Source organism: Melitaea cinxia, chromosome Z (assembly GCF_905220565.1).
Source record: "Melitaea cinxia chromosome Z, ilMelCinx1.1, whole genome shotgun sequence".
NCBI classification, from domain to species: Eukaryota; Metazoa; Arthropoda; class Insecta; order Lepidoptera; family Nymphalidae; genus Melitaea; species Melitaea cinxia.
In genome coordinates, this window is record NC_059424.1 from 12,273,686 (window position 1) to 12,293,012 (window position 19,327).

At 32.3% G+C, this 19,327-nt stretch overlaps 1 protein-coding gene across 1 annotated transcript in view; it reads left to right on the forward strand.

The window, feature by feature from the left end:
• Positions 1 to 817: 817 nt before the first annotated feature.
• The window catches only part of LOC123668805 (tetratricopeptide repeat protein 39B-like), a 45,777-nt gene continuing 27,267 nt past the window's right edge, over positions 818 to 19,327 (forward strand). Inside the window, exon 1 of the mRNA XM_045602498.1 lies at positions 818 to 917. The gene's annotated coding sequence lies outside the window, so the exon portion shown is untranslated. The remainder of the gene's footprint in view (positions 918 to 19,327) is intronic.

The window sequence follows — 19,327 nt, forward strand, 5'->3', positions numbered from 1 at the left end:
TTCAGAGGTGAGCCGGACAGTCCGCATGGAGGAGAAGTCTGGTCTTTTCGCCGAGGCCAGCCTGTCGCTGGAGGGATCCGTTGCCTGCAGATCCGGGACCCTCCGATTAAAGCGGCTGAAGGATCCCGCAAGGGTTTTGGTCGGTAGTGCACCCCCAAGTGCTGAAGCCGACATACGGTCTAGGAATGCCTACCCGGGCATCCTGGATATCACCCGTAAATGGCTTACCATGCGATATCAAAAAAAGGGTATGAATTACGATAGTACCTACCTAACATATACAAAATTGAGGCACCTTGTATACAAAAAAAAATCAAAATAACAATCAAGATTAGAGATTTAGATTAGCAGGTATATTAAAGAAGGGTTCAAAAACATTCATAGACTTTTTTCCCTATTTACAACAAACACACACGGTCATCGGCTCCTAAAGTAAGCAACTTAATGCTTCTGTTATAGGTACCAGCCCACTGATATAGCTACATATTTTTAAACTATCAGAAAGATACTGTGTAACGTCTCATGAAGCTGAATTAATTAAAAAGCAAAAAAGAGTATATAGAAAACAGTTAGTGAATAACAAAATTCCACTGTGTGCAAATAGTTTCGTATCTAAAATACCTCAACGATATTAGTACGAGTGTAGTATAAAGAGTACATATGACTGATAACGTTTTAGTGATTTTTATCTTATATGTTAGTTATATTCAAGATATTTCACCTCATTAAATGTAACAGTGTTATGTAATTCACGAAACAACAAATATGTATTGTTGCCATTTAAAAAAAAGATTCTGTCATTCTCACTCTCAGTGCTGTAATAGTAAGCGCGGGCGCGGCATTTTTCTCCGGTCGTCTCATGAGCCTCGAGCAGTGTGGTAGTGTAGTGTACGTTAGTGTGGCCTTCGATTAACTAGGTGAGTGATTAAATAATTTGATTTAAAAATAAATTTCATCGTTACACTGCAGCGTATTAATATTTTTATTTCGCAAATCCAACTGATTATTTACTCTGCACCAATATTTATAAAACTAAGATAATTGTACTTTAGTATATGCATATATTCTTAGGTATGAGAGCAGATAACATAATAAAATATAATTAGATTAGGGACGCAATTATGTTAATATATATAGGAGTTGTAATAATTATTCTTTCTGTATTTAATCACTGAACCTATTATTAAATACGAGTATAATCAAGTATAATTAGTGGTGAACGCACTACTGCAAGTAGTGTTCAAAAGCAGGCAGACTGCTTAATTTGTCCCTTTCAGTCGATTATAGTATTATTATATTGCTATTGCGTATTGTGTGACGTGAATATTATTTATGTACAGATGTTAAATATTCTTTACAATTAAAAAATATTTTATATTTATAAATAGTATGATTGATGAATTTGCTAAGCGAAAGCATCTAATTAATTTGTTTTCAATAAAAGTTTAGGCCATGTGAGGAAAGCAAATGCTGACGTTCCTATGTAACGTGAACCCACCGGATTAGTTGGCCATGCGATCGATAAGCAGCGTCATGGAATCTGTACATAATTAATTCACCAGTAAACAGTCAAGTATCTTTAATGATAATTGTTGAAAGGTATCATTATGTTGTAACTAGTAAATAATCATAATAATTTATCAGTGTTTGAAAAAATGTGCGCCTGCGATGTTTGTATGTGCATGTAGTATAATACCAAAAATATATTAAAATAATTCTATACATTAAATTACATAGATACTAATCCGATCTGGGTGTTTTAAACGAATAAAATTAAAAATAGATCACATCATCTGTAACTGACAAAGAAAGTTTGTTATCGTTTGTTTATTGAATATTTCAAATGTAAAGCTTGCGACATTAAGTTTAAGCGTTTTTTGCTCCTCGAACTTGCATAATTTAAATTATGTCATAATAAAATCATAATATCTAACAATAATTTTTATAATAATTAAATAACTAACAAGAACAGTATCTAAGTAACCACAAAACCATTACATTATCTTTTATATTTGGAGCACATAAACGACGTCGTTTGAGTAGTGGTCATAGCAACTGGTTATTTTAAAGCGTTCGCGGGTTTGACACTGTTGTCATAAGTTTGTACATGTGGTTACTGATCCTCGATGCACTTTCCTTTTTTGGGGAACATTTGATGTAAAACGTATATTTCTTCAATGTCAGACAAAATGCAAGCAGGCCAATGTCAGGCAAATTTTAAGTTTTATGTATAAAGTAAGTTATATAATTATGTACAGAATAATAATAATTATTATTAATTAAAATTAAAATATTGTCCATTGTTGTTTGTGACGGAAGAAACAGTTTAAAAAAAGTTATAAAGTTTTTTATAGGAGAACATCGAGACACGAGTTTAAAAAAAATATTAACTTATTTGTAATTTATATCAAAAAGAAGAAACGAAACGAAAAACTTTCCAGATCTATCTGCTTGTTTCTATTTTAGTCTTGTTATATAGAGACGCCAAACATATCAAAATCGCATGATGCGTTTGTATAATACGTTAGAATAAAGAAGCCCAACGACCGTATAATAAGCAGGTATTATTCATGTGACGTTATGTCCTTTGAGCAAACTGAAAAGTCTATATGTCAAGTCGACAATCGTTGCTATTTATATTTAATTTACAATGAAAAACTTCTGTACAAAGTATCTAAAGAGTTTATTTATCCTGTACACAAAAGCGTACAAAATTAGCTAACCTAAGATGTGAGATATATTGAGATATATTGAATGTCACAATATGTATGTAAATTTTCCTAAGATTTGAACTATAGATATATTGTGTCACAACATGTATATTAATTTTTTTATTTATAATCTATGTTACTTATTTTGTTTATCGACTTTATGTTTTCAACATAAACAAAATAACATATACGAACGCGAGTTAATGTTACGGTAGTGAAAGCGACCGGGCACGCGGTGACGAGCCAATTCTCACTTTCTCCTCAGCTGATGTTTGGTATGACCGCGATGAGTTCTCGTCTTGCATTTAGAATGTCACTATAAATACATATATGCCTTTTAATTTTAAAGAATCTACTTTTGAAGCCTAAAACGACCTCAGCTTATACAAATTTAAAAAAAAATCTTAATTGTAAGTACCTAAAGACTAATATAAACGCGTGATAAAAATCAACTGATTAAACACTCATTTAGGAAATATCGAACATTTTCACGAGTTCTCGAAAGTGATATTCTATAGATCAGCGAGTAAAAGTAAATGTTGGCGAGCAGGTACCTCGCAGGTACTCGTATATTTTTACTTATATAACTTTGTTAGAAATGCGACATAGCATTTCTTAATCTATTTGTTTCAAAGTCATTTAATATTACTTAGTGTCAACACAATCTATGTTATAAAACGTAATACGTTACATAAACAATATTATTATTATAAATAATATTAATATTATTTAGAAACTCTGCGTACTACACTGGTATAAACAGCCGGTTACAAAGCTTTTATTATTAAAAACAGAATTCAGAAATAAAAAAAAAATATGATCTCTTCACAAAATTGACAAAATATTAATAAAATTGCACGCCTCATAATCGAAGCGGATGAGGTTGTGCTCTACACTCGCTTTACAATAATCAAGCGATTTCTTTAACTAAAATTGTCTTTATTTATTTTCTATCGCACTTGTAGAACAATCTAATATATAAAATTCTCGTGTCACGGTGTTTGTAGTTAAACTCCTCCGAAACGGCTTGACCGATTCTCATGATATTTTGTGTGCATATTGGGTAGATCTGAGAATCGAACATCTATTTTTCATCTCCCTAAATGTTAAGGGTAGTCCACCCCATTTTTTTTAATTTTTAGATAAATTATATATTTACAAAACAACGTTTGCGTGGTCAGCTAGTATATACATATAATGCAAAACTCTGCCGGGTCAGGTTATATATTTATAAAGTTAAAATTATGAGAATCCGAATATACTTATTTAAAATAATTAATGATTCGATTGGACTAACGTCATTTCATAGCGTATTAATATAAAACATTAAATTATAATAAATCTTCATATTTCAACTTTATTCTTTTGTAGCGTATAATCACACGGTCTGAAGGAACCACCCTAGCGATGCGAACTAAAGTTATTGAAACGTGAAGTTCACAGACGGATGTATCGATATTACTGAATAAACATCGTGCAGGAATCTCATTATCGACACTTATCATTATTGATAAGATTGTACTTATGTACAATCTGGTGTCAACAAAGTTAACAGAACTAGGCGATCGACGCGATTTTATCAGCATTAAAATTAATTACGAGTATACGTTGTATGAAAAAATTCGCACAAAATTGTTGCACAAGTAAAAAGTCCTTTGAAAAGAAAAATGGCATTGAAATGAGAAAAGACATTAATTTTTTTTTAAATAAACTTTTAAACCGAATTAATTAATTTAAGTCGATATTGAACCAATTATATGGTAGGTAGGTACGTTATTCTTGTCGCTGGAAATATAATTTTCATGTTAATTTACTGTATTTCGATTCTAAAAAGCTATATAATTATATTTGGTCCAATAAAGAATTTATTATTTATTTAATTGTAAACTAGTGGTCACCCAGTAGTCGAAATTCGACCATAAATAATTTAAATTATAAGTTTGAACATTGTTAAGGTTCTGTTGAAAGACTACTTCTATAATGATAAAAGAAAAGAGTGTATAAATCGTGTGTGTGTGTGTGTGTGTGTGTTTGTGTGTGTGCGCGCGTGTGTGTGTGTGTGTGTGTGTGTGTGTGTGTGTGTCATGGTAGTGTGTGTAATATTGATTTATATATTCAATATATTTTTAGCATTATTTTAAAATCTTAGCATTCTGCACTCCTTCTCTTTATAAATTATAAGTGTGCGAAATTTCTAACTACTCTGTCCTCGCAATTTTCGTAAAAAGGGGTACAAAGTTTTTGCTTCACGTATTAATATATAGAAGATAAGCTAAGTATATGTTATCAGACGATTTTTCACTATAATGTTATTGCTAATTAATACCATTGCATCTAAGAAAAACAAATGGTTAAAATAACTTTTATTTTGTATGTATACAAGGACCTATATTATATATATCTACATTATTATGGCAATCCGTAATCACTGCCGTACCGATCTAACAAGGCGTAATTCGATTTATATATTGTCAATAACTTTAAAAGACAGTTTAATAAAAAATATCAACAGCTATATAAACGTAAAACTGTTACTAATTAGGTTCAATAAAAAATTTTTCTCCGAGTACGAATACAGTGTAGCATAAACGGATATAACTTTTAACAAGTTTGCCTCACAAAACACGTAGTAAGGAGGAAGTTCCATTCTGCTTCAGAACGTCTAATTAATTGTTGAATCATACTGTTTATTGGAACGAAGTTGCTTTCGACAGGCTTGACATTTGGCTAGGTGACCGAACTGAGAAAAATGTGAGACTAAAACCATAAGAAAAATATATAACGGAAGTGACGTAATCAGTCACACGACTGTATAATATGACGTTTGTAAAACTAAAATATTACTAGTAAACTTTTTTAAATTATTTATGTAATTTTATACTGTCGACAAAAATAAATAAAGACATGTTTTTTATTTCACTCAATACTTTGAATTATTATTATTATTATTATTTTGTTTGATTTATTTTATTTTACGGTATTTATTATTTTCTAAAATACTAAATTCCCTCAATACTTTGATGTACTTAATTAAAAACCAATCAACAAAATTAAAAATAAAATCAAGAACTAGAAAATATATATATATATAATTCAATTTTTTTTTCAAATTGTGTTACTTCTATACTATCCGAAGGAACTTCGTTCCCATAACACCACATAATTTTAATATCTATTTATTTTGTTTAGTTGTTGTATCAAAATAACACAATATTAACATATACTTTTAAAAAAATGTTGTTAAGAACGTTTTAAAAAATAAAAAGAAAACGCCTTCGTTTGACTGTTCTAATCGACTTCAAAAAAAAAGAAGAGTTCTCACTTCGATAGTATTTTTATTTCATGTCTATTTTTATCCTTTTACTGGTTATGCCGATATCGATAATTCATTTTGCACTCGAAAGCTGAATCTCGTCATCCGAACTCTTTGAATTTTAATGAGACGTTGCAAAAGAGAATTATTCAGTTATACCGAATAATGCGTATGTATATGAAGTAATTTTTTTTCTTGTTTGAGAAAAAACACAATTATATAAGATAAGGCTGTACTTTATGTATATGTGCTTAAATTAATAGAATGAGTGTAACATTTAAAATAACGCTTAGGTTTTAAGATCTTTTATTTATGATTATATCTGTCTATTGTCAATGTCTATCTTGTTGTTATTAAATTCTAATATATAAAATTCTCGTGTCATGGTGTTAAACATTGAACTCCTCCGAAACGGCTCGACCGATTTTAATTAAATTTTGTGGTCATATCGGGTAGGTCTGAGAATCGGCCAACATCTATTTTTCATCCCCCTAAGTTATAACGGGGGGGGGGTTGAGGAAGTTACTAACATATATTGCAAAACAACGTTTGCGGGGTCAGATAGTAAATAAATAAATAAAGCTTCGTATTCCTTCGCACTGTAATTGATTCACAGAATTAATGCACGTGTGAGGCAAGGTGAGAGATCAGTGTGACATATCGATCAACTCTATCAATATACGTATAAGTTTGCTGAATTTTTTTTTATTTATATAATAATTTCATTTGTATAAAACTACAGTGCCCTATGCGCGTTGCTACGCTTTTTTGTATTTTTATTTGTTTGATTGTATCAACTCAGAAACCTTTGTGGGCTCATGCACAACTTTGCTGAAGATCATGACATGATTAAATGCATAGTTTACGATTCTATTAAGGTCATACAGACAAACGTTCATTTATATATATATAGATTGAGATATTATTGAGATTATAAGGAAGCTATTTTCTGAAATTCTACCACCAAGTGGCTTAAATAAGGGTTGAAAGTTTGTATGGTAAGTTGTTTATTAAGTTAGAAGCGTTAAATTACTATATTCATAGTATTCTATATATATATTACTTTACTAAATTCTACGCTTAAAGTTGTAAAATAGTTTTTGAATGTTTATATTTAAAGTCCGTCATTTTGGAAGTGATAAACGTAAAAACTTGTTTAAGCGAACCTCCTATAGCCACATTTTTTTCTATATATCACCTTTTTTAAGTTTTCTTTTATGTACCTTTTCCTGACAGTAATGAAAAACAAGAATTATTTAGCTTGGTGCAGTCGTTCGCAAGTAACGCACGTACATTCACTTCGTTAAATCATTTTTGTTTATATATGTAGTAGGTTGAACAGTAAGTTGAAGAATAAATTATATAATTAATTGGTGCGCGAGCAAAAATGCAGCTAGTATAAAATATACTTAATATACTCTGTTATGTTGACTTTTCTTATAAATTGCTATCTTATTAGTATTTCCGGTTGAAGCTAATCAATACATATAATAAAAACGTAACGGATCGCTGTTTGTACATCGAATATAGGTATATGAGAAAAAACATCCTTATCAACACCCAAAACAATGATTGTTAGAATTTTTCTCTGTTTGTCTGTGCGTTTATGCATGATAATCTTAAAAACGGCTTATCCGATTTCGATGTGGTTTTCACTAATATTTTGTGTTAAGCTCCACTTAACATTTAATGTTTGTTTCACGTCAATCGGTTCATAAATAAAAATGTTATGTCAATTTAAAGCATCGCGTTGATGGTGACGATCGTCGTCATTATTCTACGCGGACGAGGTCGCAAGCACAGTTAGTATTTACTAAAATAATAATAAAGTAAAAGTAATTGACATTTTTAACGATATGCCGCTGGACATTGCAACATTTTTGCATTTCTCGATTCTATGAAATTCGCTTTAGTAATTGAAGAAAATTTCAAATAACTCCCTCGAGCTTTAACTTAATAAGATTTTCTCGGAAATATCAGTAATATACTCGTAAGTCAACGTATAACATATAATATTCCATTTTATCCAGAGTTATTTCATTAGGAATTTAAGTTTACTTATTGCGCTCTTTATTTTAGTTGTCGCAAGGATAAATGTTGGTTAAGTCACAAAATTTCTGATTATCGCCATTCTTTCATTTGTAACTTATTTTAAATAGCAGTTACTATTTTGAAATATTTTATTAATAATACATAAATGAATTTAATATTTTCATCCCATAAGAATCTTCTTCAAAGCAGTAGAGAAAACTTATGAAAAAATTCGGTTACTTATAATTATTATAGTTTATACAAATAAATAAAATTGAAGTATCTGTTTGTAATATTAAAATAACCGCTCTTTACTAAATGCATAATATGTGTATACACGGCACATATACCAAAATAACATTTTTTACAATTTTTATCTGTCTGTCTGTCTGTCTGTTTGTTCCGGCTAATCTCTAAAGCGGGAGACCGATTTTGACGGGACTTTCACTGGCAGATAGCTGATGTAGAAAGGAGTAACTTAGGCTACTTTTATATTAGCAATTTATTTATTTTATAACTTTGTGAAATGAAAAATAACTTTTTTGTTAAATTCCACGCGGACAAAGTCGCGGGCACAGCTAGTAGTTTTGTAAATCCTCTGAAACAGACAAGCAATTATTATATAACACAGCAGACAATGGTTACACAAACATTCAATCAGGTGAAAAACTCAAATGATAGAGCTCGTGGGGCGCAAAAATCGAAGGGTGTATCCCCTTACAAAACCCCCGAAGGCTGTAATTGAAAAATTGATTTTTAAATTTTAACAAACTTTTTATTAAAAGGTTCACTGAAACGGTTGTGTATAATTTTTGTTACATTTGTAGAGTATCGGTTACAAAGGAAACAGAAACAAAAATATCATTTTTTCCTCTTTTACACAGTGCATCACTGACTACCTATAATACCTTAAAACCTGTGTTTGACGTATGTTTTAACAGATTTCAATGCACTCACTGAAGGCTTTGTAGTCTACAAAAGCCATGTATGACGGCGCCGGGCGACGACCATTATACATTGACGTGCACTTACAAAGGATTTCAAATTGTAATAGTTTCATGGTGATTGGCAAGAACAAAGCCTTTATAAATATTCGATAACTTAATTTTTTGCTATTATACTCAGGTAAATATTTTTTGTCGTTTTGTTTTGAAACTAATGAATAATAAGTATCATTCCTATTATTTTAATAGACATAGTAAGCTTGACCTTTGAGATCTGGTAATCAGACTCTTGGTATGCGGAAGAAACGGTATTCGTTTATTAATTTAAGGTGAACAAAGTCAAGGAAGTTTAAGAGATTAAAGGTTCATACTTAAGTAATCATGATTCACAAACTGTCTGTACGCGTTGTAGACTACTCGTGATTACATGTTCATCCTCGATACATAATATTATAACAAATATTATTCACTTCACACATTTCATCCAAAAGTTGGCGCCACAAATCGCGTTAACTCTTGTGTGTTGCCCATAGTCACCACGCTGACAGGCGGGTTGGTGAACGCAGAGCTAGCTTTCTCCCACCGAAGACGCTGCTGTCCGTCTTCGGTCTGTGTATTTTAAAGCCAGCGGCTATAAATAAAAATAAATATCTTAAAAGTATAAATAAATATCTAGTATATATCTTTTTGTTTCATATTCTAAATTAATATTTAGTTCTTAAGTTTTGAAATATTGATAAATATCTTATAACATACACACACGATCGTCTGTCCCTATGGTAAACCACTTAATGCTTCTGTTACAGGTAACAGCCGGCTGCTATATTTTTTTTGATACATATATATAGAAATAACACATATATAAATATATCAATGCAAATATTACACCCAGACTCAGCTGGAATCGAACCCGCAACCCGCAGAACAAAAGTCAGGGACACTACAAACTGCGCCAACGGGCTAGTTGGATGCTTATCCCACCATTGCATCGGTCGGCTTTTTAAGTTCCAAATAGGTAGTGGAACTGTGTTATTCCTTACTCGCCTCTTACGACACCCACGGGAAGAAAGGGGGTGGCTATTCTATTACAGCCGTAACCACAATGCAACCAATTATTATAATGAGCTAATTCCAAAAAGTTAAGACAGAGGTTTTTATATAGACTTTAATATTTTAAATGACATTTTTCACTGAAGAAAAAAGTTCTATGTTGGTCTATATTTGTATTCTACGAATGGCGGCCATTACTAAAAAAATATATAATCTGTTGATTGAAAGAGTGATCATTTAAGGTGGTCCTATACTTAATAATGAACAAAACGACGAACCAGGAAAAACGGGTAAAGCTGAGCTGAGCTGCTGGTAAACGATAAAAGATAGGGAATAATTCTACGAATTACCGTACCGTATCGCCTTAGCAGTCACTTCGATGAAACAGTTCGTATTTAATTTATTTATATTTTCCTTTTTCCTTGAAGTCAGTACAATCGTTATTCTAATTATTTAATTAACTACTTAAGTAAAATTTTGTCCAAATTACAAATGGTTTTCGTATTTTTGTTAATATTTTAAGTATTGAAAGAGAAGTCGTACATTGTCTGGGACCATTAAAAAATAATAAATATGTACAAGTCGACTACGATTGCACAGGTTTAAACGTTAGTGGTTTTTTTTTTGTCGGTATTTTTTGTTATTCTATGTATTATTAATATTGTATAAACGATAATAATAATAAAGTATACGTAGCTAAAATCAAAAAAAATACATAGCTATACCAGTCGACTGTTACCTATAACACAAGCATTAAGTTACTTACTTTAGTAAAAGACGACCGTGTGTGTATTGAATAGAAAAAAAAGGATAAAAAAAAATTAACAATGCAAAACGTATTGTTGGGAAGTACGCTCGTCTTAAATATTAAATTAATTATGAACATTCGGAGTATTAAATTCTACTTCTTCATTTTTGTTTTTTTTTTTCAATTCATGCAAAAATGGTTTTTATCATTTTGTACTCTGTTATATAACGAAATACTGAAACAGATACAATCAAACGACGAAGGCAAAGATGCTACTTAAGTACTTCTGAGAAATATTTAATACCGTCTTCCTTGTAATCTAGGAAACTTGAAATAGAATTGTAGAAATGTTTTTCTTCAAGAAGAGCGAGCAGTACCTACTGCAATCTTTCTGGCGGCACCACTTTGACTAACGAAATATTGCAATGTTGATTATACGCTTCAGTCTGTAATATCCCACTACTGGGCATAGGCCTCTATCCCCATGTAGGAGAAGGATCGGAGCTTAACCACCACGCCTCCAATGCGGGTTGGCGGATATATTCCCTACTATGAGTAACGATCGCTATTAGGTGTACATGATAACAACCGGGACCGACGGCTTAACGTGCTCTCCGAGCACTCCGCACGGTGGGGAGACCCACAAGGACTGCACAAACACCCAGACCACGGCAAACACCTGTATGGCCAATACAAATGTTTGTCATGTGCGGGGATCGAACCCGTAACCGCCAGCGCAACAGGTACAATCCATGGCTGTGACCGTTGCGCCAACGCGGCGTCAATGTTGATTATATCGAAATGACAGTCTATCTGTCCGCCCTGTCTGACTGAGAGATTCCATTGAAGCAAGGCGTGAGACATGGATATTTTATCTCTCCGAAACAGTTCAATGTTTGCTTTAAAAGATGCTCTCAAGCTTCTGTAATAGGAAAGTTTTATTTCGGACCTATGTTTTAATCCCTATTAAGGACGGTCAATAAATTTTATTTAATATGTATTCTTGAACATCTTACAATTGATTATTTAGTTAAATTAGGATCTTAGTTTAATAATTTATAAACAGCAATGGTAGAATAAATAAATTTTTCATTGCAAGGGTTTGCAAATTATTGTTAATATGTTATATAATAAATATGGTTTTGTTACTAATTTTAATTGCATAAATCCCTTTTTACGAAAGTCTCATTCAAGTATGGTTTTTTACACATGCCCGTTGCAGTCGACATCAGAGATGACAATTTAATTATTTTGGGGTGATCTCAAAGACTATTAATTACATACGCTGTACAGTGCGTTGGACACGCCCTCCCTTTGATTTTGCTGCCGTGTGTCTACATTTCGGACGCGTTAATAATTCGTCGAACTAGATGGACAATAGTATCTATACATATAATAAAATGGGTAATGGGTATAAAAAAAGGGTGTAATCTACAATCGACACCGAAGCCAAAAATATAGTTTTTAGAATTTTTGTCTATTTGTCTTTATGTATGTCCGGGATAAACTCAAAAAAGGCTGCATGGATTTACTTCAAATTTTGCACGAATATTATTAAGAAGTCGGGTCAACATATAGGCTACATATTATCACGCTATCACCAACGGGGAACGAGCAGTGGAACCTTTATTTCTTCAACGCATTCTGTAACAACATGTAATCTAACGATTTTTGAATTTTAACGATATTTGAATGTTGTTGTTATTATGTTAATAACCGTGCTATAAGCTAGCTTCACACTATAAATAAAGACATTCTTTAGTAAGTATATTTAGTTTCAGCATTGCACCCGTGCGAAGCCGGGGCGGGTCGCTAGTAGACTTTATAAAGAGAAAGTCAACTGAACATTTATATTTACTTTTAATAATGGCTTGTTCGTGATAAAGATATCATATAAATAAACAATTTTTCGGTTTATGTTAGAACTACAAATTACTTAAGTTGTAGGTTTTTAATAAACTCGGATACGATTATAAGATTTTTTTGAACTGATCGAGAAATTACATATTATATTCAAAAACTTAAATTATGCTTTTAACCAAAACGTTAACCAATTAGGCGTGCACCAAAACTCAACGCCAATGAAACGGCGTAGGACGGTTAGTCCTGTAGCAGTATGTATAGAATTTCTAAATATGTATTCCCTAAATACAAACATACATGATACGGAAAAATAACCATTCATTAATATAATGATTTACTATATCTTACTTTAGTATGTAACAGCGTCACAGTATGTTTTGATGAATATCTTATATTTTTTTCGACGGTGCGTGGTTTCATTCGATTATAACATGTACGTTAGTGGGTGTAACCGAAACCATAATTTGTTTAAAATACTGTTTCTACTGAGTCTTGATGAATTACTTGAAATCGAATACTTCTTAATAATCACTAGCTCAATATCAAAATATCAAACAAATTTACAATAATAGCAGCAGAAGTGTTTTACTGCAAAAACATTACAAAACAAACATATATAGACTTTTATATTTTATGATTTATATAGTAGAATTTTTTTTTTTTTTTTTTTTTTGGTGATTTAATTTAATATGAATTTGTTATTCATAACTTTATTTGTATGTTGTGCGTCTGTTTTCTTATTCCGAAATGTATGTAACACCTATAATTAAGGCAACACTTGTACTTAATATTTTTGTAAAAATACGTTCTTTTTCTGATCTTGTTAGTGTATGTTTTGTTGGTGTTAATGTCGACATCCGGATCAGGATCCGGGACCCTTCAATTAAAGCGGCCGAAGGCTTCCCCCGCAGGGGTTTGGTCGGTATTTCACCCCCAAGTGCTGAAGCCAACATACGGTCTAGGACTATCCGGGCGTCCGGGATATACCCGTAATGGGTTCCCCTGCGATAAAAAAAGGAGTTAATGTCAAATAAATAAATGTTTAGTTGCTTTACAAGTTGTATTGTAGCGTAATGTGTCAGCCTTAACTAGTCGTAAGTGGACTGGACAAAAGCTTCGCCTCATATTTAAGAGAATTAAAGCGAGCTAGCTATGAGACTAAATTTAATATCATAGGGACGTGAAATCTTTTTACCCAGGAGCGGAATAAATATCTAAAAAATTATTTGAATTAGGGCGCCAAGATATTACTGCACAAACGAATGATGACGTATTTAGAATAAAACACAAGAAACACTTTCACTAAATACATATTATTACAGCAGAAACTAATTCACCATGATTGATGATATACAATTATTTCACTATTAGGAGGTAGTCTTAAATTAATCTAGTTTATAAAAACAGCAATCACACATAATCCAATATGTTCTGGATATCACCTGCACTGAACGGTGATAGCCGACGAGTCCATGTGTTTGCCAGCGTCACGATGAATACAGCACTGTGGTCATAATGTAATCCACCGACATACCCCATTCTTATGCAGCATTACAATATGGTAATAGGTAACTCAGATAATACATATTATACTTCTAGCCTCGTTAAAACAAAACTAAAAAAGCATAGACGTGCGGATTCAGATGAGGGTTATCATTCCCTTGTTACCGGTACGGAACATGTTTTGCTAACCGACTTCAAAAAAAGGAGGAGGTTACACAATTCGACTGTATACATGTACATACATATATTTTTTTTAATCTATGTTTGAGGATAACTCCGTCATTTATGAACCGATTTTAATAATTCTTTTTTTGTTAGAAAGGAGATATCCCTAGTTTGGTATTATGATAAGGAAACCTGGATCTGATGATGGGATCCCAGAGAAATAGAGGGAAACTCTCGAAAATCCGCATAACTTTTCACTGGGTGTACCGATTTTAATGATTTTTAATTTAATCGAAAGCCGATGTTTATCATGTTTAAATTTCATCGAGATCTGATAACAACTTTTGGAGTAATCTTTGATAATGCGTATTTACTTGACTATTTTTTCGTCTTCATACGTTGTATTACTTGTCGATATAATTGAAATCGGTTTTTCTTTGTTTGCCTGCAAAAACACAATTATAATATACAAGATTAGCGGATAGGATAAATGCATTTTGTGGCATCCTTTTATTATTGACACTAGTTGAAGTTAAATTAAAAAAAAAATATGGGCTCACGCCCAACCCAACAAGGATTCGGAACAGAGAAATGAATTTTATGTGATCTCATCTTGAGTGAATTAAAATTATTGAAAGCGAATGACATATCTTTGAGGTTTGACAGATCAAACAAAGTCTGCGCGTGCGACAGAACGCGTGAAGATATTTGTTGCTAGACTTAATTAATTGTGATTTTGTGTTATGTTATGAAAGTCACAAATACTAGACTTAACCAAAATTATACGAAAATTGCTGAAATGAAATTACAATAAGGCAAGGCTACGATTTCCCTTAAAGATATAAGAAGAATATATGCAAAGAACCTCCTGGAACACCTAAAAATGTTATAATACATCCTTATTACATCAGATAGGAAAACAATAGGTCTCGAAATTTCCGTATATACTAATAACATATACACGTAGGTGTCTTCTTGTAATATACATATTTCGCTTCACCGAGGAACGCTAGCTGAAATTCACGTCCATTTTTAAATAAATCTTTAAATATCCTGCGGTACTCATCTACACATTCGTAGATACGCAGAAACTCTGTAGCGGTACTCTAAGCGGACTTTTATTTTTAATTATATAATACCTATTTATTATCAATAATACAATCGAAATAATTGCTTTAATTTAATTTTATTGATGGTAACAATATTCTTATTCATTAAAAAATTATTCTACAATATTTCAATTTCCCGCCCTCTGAATTCGAATACCTAAAATTTTTAATTAAACATTTGAATCAGTCTGCCACTGTTTATAAACGAAATGTAAAATATTTTATTGTTGTTTTCTTGTTTCACTAATTAGGAATTTATTAATTCAGTCTGTCACTATTTAAAATTAATTATATTTTGTTTATAAATTGTGACGGACATTTGAATATCAAACAATTTAACAGTTTAAAATATTGTTTCGCCAATGTGAGTGACAATGGTGAAGACATGGAGATTATAATAATTGTAACAGTATTAGTTCAGCCTATTGTAGTCGACTGCTAGACATAGGAATCCCAAGTTCACGCAAAACAACGGTTTTCCGCAATTATCAACCAGCCTCTACCGGTAACCTTACGTAGATCGTCGGTCCAGCAGGCTGGAGGTAAACGCACACTGCGTTTGACAACACGTGGTCTCCACTCAATAACACACCTGGTTCAGCGACACAGATAACCACCCCACTACCACATTAACTTGCTAAATCTGTGGGATAAGTCGGTTACTTTCTGTCTCTGCAGATAGTCGCATTTCGTTGACTTTCGTCGTCGCGTACGTTGAGTGACTATATTTGCGGACTAATCCCCTTGTCAGCATCAGAGATCGGTCGGTTATTCTTAAAGAGAGACTTATCTTCCCACTCTTGAAGAATAGTAGCCCCACAATCCTAGTCCATGCCTCCGGCTTACCCGGCGGCCCCGGTAATGTCGGGGTTAAAAAACCTCGCCAAGGCCTTAAGGACCGGTCTTCCTGCGGCCTTAAGGAGCTACGTCGATTTCGTCGACTTCGATAGCCGGGATGTCTTCCAAAAAATGACGCAGCAGTGGTATACGTGGATCTTTGGTGTCACAAATGTCATGCGCTCGACGAGTACAACTGACTATAAAATGTCTCGACCTTCGAAGTAGTTTCATATATAGCCTGCATTATACCCTCCTACATGGTCTCGACATCATCGTTAGTGTAACGAGGTTGGCGCATATACCTTTCAGGGAGTACCAGTCAGTGTGTTTAAGTTTACACAATATTGCTAGTAAGAGTCTTGTAAACCAGAAAACCGACACCACCTTGGAAAAGCCCATCCTTCACGGAAGTAGAACAACTGCCCGGAGTTCAGGATCATTGTATCTTCGCCTTCTCTTCGGACTTTGGATAACTCTTATAAGTTCAATTTCATGTGTCTTAAGCTTTACTTCAAGTTCAGTGAATTAAAGTATGTCCATTAAATGTAGCCAGGTGTAATGTACTTGTTTGGCAGTATCTCGTAATCCCGAGATTTCTGGCTCCCTCCGACCCAACGTTATCGTGACCGCTGCCGTAGCTGAGACTAGATGGGCTGCCGGGAACTGCGGGCCGAAGTTCTTGCAACGAACTTACGAATTTAGCAATTAGTCACAACGCTGGGCTGGTGCCTGTCTTCGGTCTGTGTATTTGAAAGCCAGTAGTTTAAGAATTTATAAACTAAAATGTAATTATGTGCTAAAAGTCAATATATAATAATTAATACAAGACGTGTTACACATGAATGTCAATACTTGCATATAAAATTAATTGAATAAAACGAGTATGTCATCCTAATATGCTTACGGTACTTAATTAGTGCTTGAATGCCGTCGATCTGTTCATTTCTCACTAACTGGATGATTGAATTGATGGTCACCCCTGCCCAAACGCTTGCCACCCCATACTATGGGGAGAGGTGAAAATTTAATTTCTAAATTTCAATGCACTTTATATAATCACGTGTCTGCCAACATAGCTTGACCAAAACAGACAAAAGTTATACAGCAAATGATTAAGCTGATTTGAATGGAACTGTAAATGTTATGACTAAATTATTATATGTTATATTTTTATTTATCTTATCTTTTATCTAATTTGACTAACTATACTAACTATATATATATATATATATATATATATATATATATATATATATATACTAGCTGACCTGGCGAACTTCGTATCGCCTTATTCTTTTCTGAATAATAACATAATATATCAAAATAAAATATAGCCTATCTTTTAAGTTGGATCAAACTGCACACGGTGTTCAAATTTGATTAAAATCGGTTAAGTAGTTTAGGAGTCCATTGAGGACAAACATTATGACACGAGATTTATATATATTAAGATGTATTATTTATAAGTATATCGAAAAAAAAAATATGTTGCTATACCAGTCGGCTGTTAGATATAACACAAACATTAAGTTGCTTACTTTAGGAACAAACGACCGTGTGTGTATTGTGTAAATATTTATTTATTTATTATTTATTTATTTTATCTAATACAATATTTCTATATCTTAAAAATAATATAAAAAATTCAAATGTTTATAAGATATATTAAAATAATATCTTAAATATCTAATACGATATTTTTATATCTTTTTTATATCTCAAAGTTCAAAGCTTAAAACAAAAAACTTAAAGAAAACACAACAACTTAAAGAAAAATTTCAAGGTGATTATTGTGTAAATCAACTAACGCAGTTCGGAGTTTATATTTATACCATTCACGTTATACAACTTCTTTAAAAGCGTGGAACCGAAACCTTCATTGTACTTTGAACAATAAGTCCTGAAGTAAAACTTACTTCATGGATGGTTTTATAACATATAACTTTATTCAATTCAATATTTCAATAATTTCGTATAGTTTTAATAAACTAACTGCCCGGACAGACTCTTTCTGTCAAAAGTTAATAGTAATTTTTTTTAGTAGTAATACCTTCCGTGGGCCTCAGAGACCATAGAAATGTGGGCCTTAAGAATCATACAAAAAAATAAATAAGCCGAATTGTTCCAGCCATTCTCGGGTTATGCGCTTAGCAACATTCATTTTTATTTATATACTCGTAAAATATCAATATGTAGTAAGATTTATCTTACCCTCCAATGACTAATTAATTAAATACATACTACCTACATCACAATAATAAAATATAACGGATCGCTGTCGGTACATGGAAGATAGTTGAGATTTTTTTTTTTTTATTTGGGACCTTTATCAACGCAAATAACACCCAAAACAATTATTGTTAGAATCTTTGTCTGTTTGTCAGTCCGTTTGTGCATGCTAAGATTTAGATGTGGTTTTCACTAATATGTTGTGGTGAGCTTCACTTAAAATTTAGTGTTTGTTTCATGTCAATCAGTTCATATGTAAAAAAGTTCTGCCAATTTAAAGAATCACGTTGAACATGTTTCACTATTCAGCGTGGACGAAGTCGCGAGCATAGCTAGTAAGAAATAAAATCGTTCCTTATTTTTTTAACATTTAAATAGCCTTATTTTCATTAAAAAAAAAAAAGAATATTTTAACAATTCTTGTAACTAACGAAAGGGTGGTGGGTGGATGGTGGAGTTAGGGTGTGAGTCGTGAGTACTGGAGGATATATACGGCCAGGTACTGCCTCAGGTTTTCCATTAGATCCTAGGCAGCGGGATGAGTTGGTCGTTACATTAATAGTGCCGGCTTTGTTCTAAATTTTATTTTAAATTACAATGTTTTATTTGAATAAATTTGTTCGATTCAGACGTAGTCGCGGCCATCCTGTTGAAGATGTGAGTATAATTTTTCACATGGTTTTATAAAGAGTTTTCAGATTTTTTTTAATAGTATGCTAATATTACATTTATATATTTATTTTTGCAAATTCAGAATAACATTTAAAAAAAAAACAAAAAGTTTAAAGGCGGTCTATCACTAACAGCGTTCTCTTAGACTG